This window comes from Capsicum annuum, chromosome 2 (assembly GCF_002878395.1).
Source record: "Capsicum annuum cultivar UCD-10X-F1 chromosome 2, UCD10Xv1.1, whole genome shotgun sequence".
NCBI classification, from domain to species: domain Eukaryota; kingdom Viridiplantae; phylum Streptophyta; class Magnoliopsida; order Solanales; family Solanaceae; genus Capsicum; species Capsicum annuum.
This window is the reverse complement of record NC_061112.1, coordinates 84,949,085-84,955,944: the sequence shown is the minus strand read 5'-3', so window position 1 is coordinate 84,955,944 and position 6,860 is coordinate 84,949,085.

Sequence of the window (6,860 nt, the reverse complement as noted above, 5' to 3'; positions counted from 1 at the left end):
TAATAATAATAATAATAATAATAATAATAATAATAATAATAATAGCAGCAACAATAATAATTACTTTTAAAAAGGTTATTTGTCTTTTAAAAAAATAAAAAAATTAGAAGACTTATAATATTGTAATAAAATATTTGACTTAAAATTTAAAATATTTAAATTCTTAAATATTAGGTTTCTAGGAGAAAAAAAGGATTTTCATTAACTTAAAACTATAATTAACGAGTTCTAAATAAACTCTAACTATATCATAGTCATAATAATAATAATATTAATCTATACGTAAATAATAGTAGAAGTAATAATAATATTACACATGTGTTACTGTTGTTAGTAGTAGTAGTACAGTATAATAATAATAATAATAATAATAATAATAATAATAATAAGAATAATAATAATAATAAAATTATAATTATGCATATGCACATTTTATATATATATATATATATATTAGTCATTATGGAGTTGATTTATTTTAGAGGCAATCAACAGTTATTTGGTGTACTTTATGTGCAATTATTATTGGTTATTTTTCTTCATTTGCTCTTTGTTAGAAATCATGTACTTATGATATTTGACTTACCTTTTATCACTTGATACTTTGTGTAAATTGGTGTTAAATTTAAGTTGGTATAAATTTTGATTTATTGTGTTTACGTAATTCTTAATTTATAAGTTTATGAGGTCGGAGGACTTCTTCGATTATCCTATATTTATGTATAATACTATTAAAATTTGTTTTAGAAAAAATATAATAACAAAGGGATTTAAAAACTTATTGTTGATGTTGATATTATAATTTTTTAATGAGCATGATACATTTGTAATGTGTTTATATCTTCAATGAAGATACATTCAAAAGAAAGGTAAAGAATAAATTTTTGACGTAGTTGCTATAGTTATTTGTTTTTGTTAGTATGTTTATGAAATGTCTTTTATTTGATTGAATGAACTATCATTTCTTAGCAATAATTACGTATGTGGAATCCATATTTATATTTTGTTATAGAGTATTTTTATCATGGATAAAGAGATTATAGACAATGTTCATCAGATTTCTCTGAATAGCAATCAGGGTATGTTGTGTATGTTTAATTTAACTTTTTAATTATTTATTAGTATTTATGATTAATATTGTATTTATCTTTTATCGTAGATGTAGCTATCATGGATAAAAAAATTACAGGTGATGTTCATCATCAAAATTCTCCGAATAACTATCAATATATGTTTTATGCTTTATTTATTTTTTAATTATTTTATTATTATTTTCTATTAATATTATATTATATTTATTTTTTGTCATAGATGCATCTAAGGAATCTGAAATTTCCACGGATATGATGTACGTAAATATTTCAAAAATGCAAATGAATATTTGAGAAATCAACAAGTACAATAGAGACTCGAAATATATAAAGGAGATTTACCAGATCAGTTTCATAAAGAATGAATGTAAATATATTTGTATGTGCATGAATATTATTATGTCACAACTTCTTATCTTTCTAAATTTCTCTTAAGCATAAAGACGACTCTGAAACAATACTACATTTACATACCACAATAATAATAATTATTTAATCTTTTCTATTTTATTATTTTAAAATCTGATAAATAAATTATGATTAAAGAAATGCTATTATTTTCTTTCATATCAGAACATCTGAAATAATTGTAATTGTGATTAGTTATAATTTCACTATTAACACATATTTTAAATATTTCAAGGTCAATTTAAAATATATCAGTGTAGTCAATAAAAATTAATTAATTTTATTATTTCAATGTGAATTAAATAATATTTTTTAATAAATATTTTTATAAAAATATTCATGCGAGTACCTATGCTAGTTGATTTAAAATAGTCCTAAATATTCAATCATGTAGCTATAAATCATTTCATTAGACAATAAGGGTAAAAAAAAAAAGCTCTAAAATTAAACTGTTTTCAATTGCAGAAAATGTGACATTTTACGTTTATGATGGAGTAAAAAGGAAAGTGTGCCACTTTGGGACTAAGTCTTCTCCCACTTTAACAATAAACAGCGGTAACCAATTAAACATAAGCATAGTTTGTGTAGTGACAAAAACCAATGTCTTATTTAATGTGTGAAGTTACAAAAATTTGGATATGCCATTAATTTTCATGTGTATTCATACCAAATTCATACATCAATAAAAAGAAAGTGTAATTTTGATATAGCAGTATCTTAGGGTTACAAGAACACTGATTATTATTTTCGACTCTAACCATCTATGTACCATACTATCTATTCCAAGAAGAAGCACACTAGCTAATGTCCGATTCCAACTGCATATGTATATATCATACGATGTTCACATTATTTCACGAAAGAGTAGTGTTGAATACAATAATTCTCCACATTAATTTATAATTATGAATTTGTCTATAACATAATCCTTTTATATTCCAATTAAGGCACAAAGCTGAGAAATGAAAACATGATATGTTGGGATATCGTGATGAGTTCGATCTTCACCGAAGAACTACAATGGGAATAATGATTCTAAATCCATCATTACCTATTGAATCACATCTATCATATAGTACCAATACAATGAATATTGCTCGGATTGAATTATTGGGAGCCTCAAAGTCTTGATAGTCCTTGATCTCTAAAATTTCGTAGTTTTCAAAAATAATGAATCTACTGCTATAGTGGGGACTTGCTACTGAAGGAAAATTCAAAATTGATAGGTCTTATAACTTTAATGTATTTAAGTTATTATAAATATTATTAACAATATTATTGTGAAGAATTTGATTAATATTACCCTAATTATTAGTATAATTTATCCTATTAATTGAAACATACTACTTACAATTTGTAGAAGTTATCAATCAACAATACTACTTACTATAGCAAATTATATGCAAGTGCCTTGTAAATGATTTGAAGTATAATTACTCAACCTTAATTGGCAAAAATTGACTACTGATTGTCACAGAGAACCTTGGTGCTTAAGTTATTGGGGAAAGTAGAGAAATGACACTTCAAATTAAACTATTTTCACGAAAATGACTATGAGATTTAAATTCCACTTTCTAGCCATTTCAATTTGTTGGCTTGTTCTATACCATTTCTACACACCTTCTATACAGTTTCTATACATATCTTATAGATATAAATATTCTTTACGAAAATTATACAGTTTTGATACACAATTTATATAATAATGTATATTTTTTTTACACATTTTAAACAACAATTATATAATTTTTATACTCTTTCTATATATGTTTTACATATATTTTATGCATATACATATTTGATAAAACTATACAATTTCTCTCTCTCTCTCTCTCTCTCTCTATATATATATATATATATATATATATATATATATCTTATATAGATACATATTCTATATAACAACTATACCATTTTTATATAATTATATTTAATTATTATTTCTAAGCAATAAAAAAAATAGGATATTTTTTCAGTTAAAAATTTATAGCAAAAAATAAAAAAAACTGAAATATTTTTAAAAGGAACGAATGACCCAAGTTGAAAACTGTATCAGTATTGTATATGGACTATATCAGTATTGTATATGAATTGTATCTAAATTATATGGGCCAAAATGACTCAAATTAGGAAAGGAAAAAGGACACTCTATAGCACTTTTTAAAACAAATAGCCCAAGTTTGAAAACTTTTTAAAAAGTGGCCAATCGAATATATTATTTCCACTTTATAGTCATTTCCTAATTTTGGTCATTTTGGCCTACGTAGTCCATATATAATACTGATACAGTCTATATACAATACTAATACAGTATTCAACTAGGTCAATTCGGCCCTTTTAAAAATATTTTAATTTTTTTTGTTATAAATTTTTAACTGGTCAAATATTTTGCTTTTTTTTATTGTTAAGAAATACTAATTAAATTATATAAAAATGCTATAATTGTTAAATAGAATATGTATCTATATAAGATATATGTATAGAAATTATATAGTTCTATCAAATATGTATATGTATAAAATATATATAAAAAATGTATGAAAATTATATAATTGTTGTATAAAACATGTAAATTTTTTTTTTTACAGTTATTGTATAAATTGTGTATCAAAACTGTATATTTTTGTATAGAATATTTATATGTATAAGATATGTATAGAAGGTGTGTAGAAACGGTATAGAACAAACCAGTAAATTGAAATAGATAGAAAGTGGAATTTAAATTTCATGACTATTTTCATGAAAATAATTTAATTTGAAGTGTCATTTCTATCCTCACCCCATTAGAAAATGGCTATAAAGTGAATATAGTATACCCGACTGACCACTTTTTCAAAAATATCAAACTTGGGCTATTTGTTTTATAAAGTGCTACACAGTATCTTTTCTCTTGAGTCTCTTGGCAAAGTGGGCCGGTCCAGTAAAATAGCCCAACTCAAAACTGGACCTTTGAGTTTGTGAACCATGTTGGTCGGGGTGAATTACATGGATAGCCATTCATAGGGCTGCTATTTAAGTTATAATCAAGGTTTGCAAATTATTTAAAACTTAACCCAATACTTTAAAGAGCAGCGCCTGCTTATCTTCTTCTTCTACATTCTCTAATTCTTTTTTTACTACACAAAATATATGTTCTTTGCTATAGAGCTCATTCTCTTTCACTAGTAATTCACAAATTAATAACATAACTCCTTCCATATACACCTTCAATGATGAAAGTTGTACCAATTTCATTTCAACTAACAACAGAACATTTACATTCAGATTGTTGATTTTAATTACTCAACAGGAAAGAGATATACAAGCCTGAAATATGAACTTCAAAACACAATGTCTTGAAGTTTGAACAAAAAATTGAACTTCTAACACAATATTTTGAAGTTTCGGATGAGTTCTAACACAATATGTCTAAAGTTTAAATTGAAGAAACTGAACTACAGGACACTAAAGTTGAAAATCCTGAAATTTGAATTAAAAATTAAACTTACTGACACAATGTCCAAATGTTTTGAATTGGAAAAACTAAAATTACAAGGAACATCACGATGTCGTAAAGTTTTAAATTGAGAAAAGAAAACCTATAGACCCAATGTTATGATGTTTTGAACTGAAAAACTAAACTTCAAGTACATATAGTATCGTGAAGTATTCAACTACAAAATTAAACTTTAGCACATAATATCTTAAAGTTTTGAAACTGAACTTTAAAATTTTAAGAAAGACGAAGAGCTGTAATCAACCCATCTTTTTTAAGTTAGGCCTAAACATTAAATAATATGCAAGCTTTTAATATATAAAACTTAAAACAAGGAAAAATTTCATAATAACACAACTTAAGATATCAATATTACTAAAAATTCCTTCAGTTTAAAAAAATTACAAAAATTTCTCTTTTTACCTTTTTCACCAAAAGTTAAAGATACATCCGAACCCAATGTCTTGAGGTTTGAACAAAAAATTGAACTTCTAACATAATGTTTTGAAGTTTCGGATGAAAAAATTGAATTTCTAACATAATATGTCTAAAGTTTAAATTAAAGAAACTGTACTTCATGATACTAAAGTTGAAAATCCTGAAGTTTGAATTAAAAATTAAACTTACTGACAAAATGTTCAAAAGTTTTGAATTGAAAAAACTAAAATTACAAGGAATATCCCGATGTCCTAAAGTTTTAAATTGAAAAAAGAAAACCTAAAGACCTAATGTTATGATGTTTTGAACTGAAAAACTAAATTTCAGGACATAATATCCTGAAATATTGATTAACTTAAGAAATAAATTTCAGTACATATAGTGTAACGCCTCGAGTCTGTATCTCGGATGCTACACGGTGCTCATAATCCCAAAGGACCATAAGCTAACCCATGTCTGGTAGCTGTTATAATAACTGAATACTAATACTGTAGTATGCAAAAATTAGGTGGAAAACATGCCATAAGGTTCAATACTGTAATAAAACTGGATACGGTATAACAAATACCAAATCTGATACATCTGTTTGAAAATACTCTAGTCTGAAAAAACCTCTAAACTGTCTGGATTATGGAGTTTATGGAACAAGTCCCCAACTAACTCTGAACTACTGAAATAAACTGAACTACTGAAACAATCATCATGTCCTCGAACAAAGAGGACTCACCAATAACTCTGTCAGCTGAATATCTGAACTGCTAAGTATGATCGGGAGCCCACGCTTCTGAACCTATGATATAAAACATCATAGCACAAAAGAAAGGTATGCATCAGTACTTTGAATGTACTGGTATACTAAGTGAGATAGGCTGTAACGCCCCGAGTTTGATACCCTGGATGCTACATGGTGCTCATAATACTGAAGAACCACAAGCTAACCCATAGCTGGTACCTGCTGCAATAACTGAGTAATAACGCTGTATAATGCAGAATAATGGGCTGAAATGCCATAAGGTTCAAAACTGTAATACTGATGAAAAGAAAATAATAAAGTTTGATAAAACATCAGAATTTCAAATACTGAATACTGTCTGAACATCTAGTCTGAAAAACCTCTAAATTGAATTGTCTGAATAAAGAGTTGATGGGATAATCCCCTAACTAACTCTATCTACTGAAATGCTGAATCTAATGAGATAATGAAATAAAAGAATATCCTCGAATGATGAGTACTCACTGCTAGTCTACTGCTGTTGGCTAAATGTCTGAATCGCTAAGAATGCTCTGGGGCCCATACGTCTGAACTTATGGTATAAAACACCATAGCGCAAAAGAAAAGTATGCGTCAGTACGTGTGAATGTACTGGTACACAAAGTGAGGTAAGGCTGAATGCAAGGGTTCATATGCATGAACTATAACTGACTGAATAACATGAACATGACTGCGT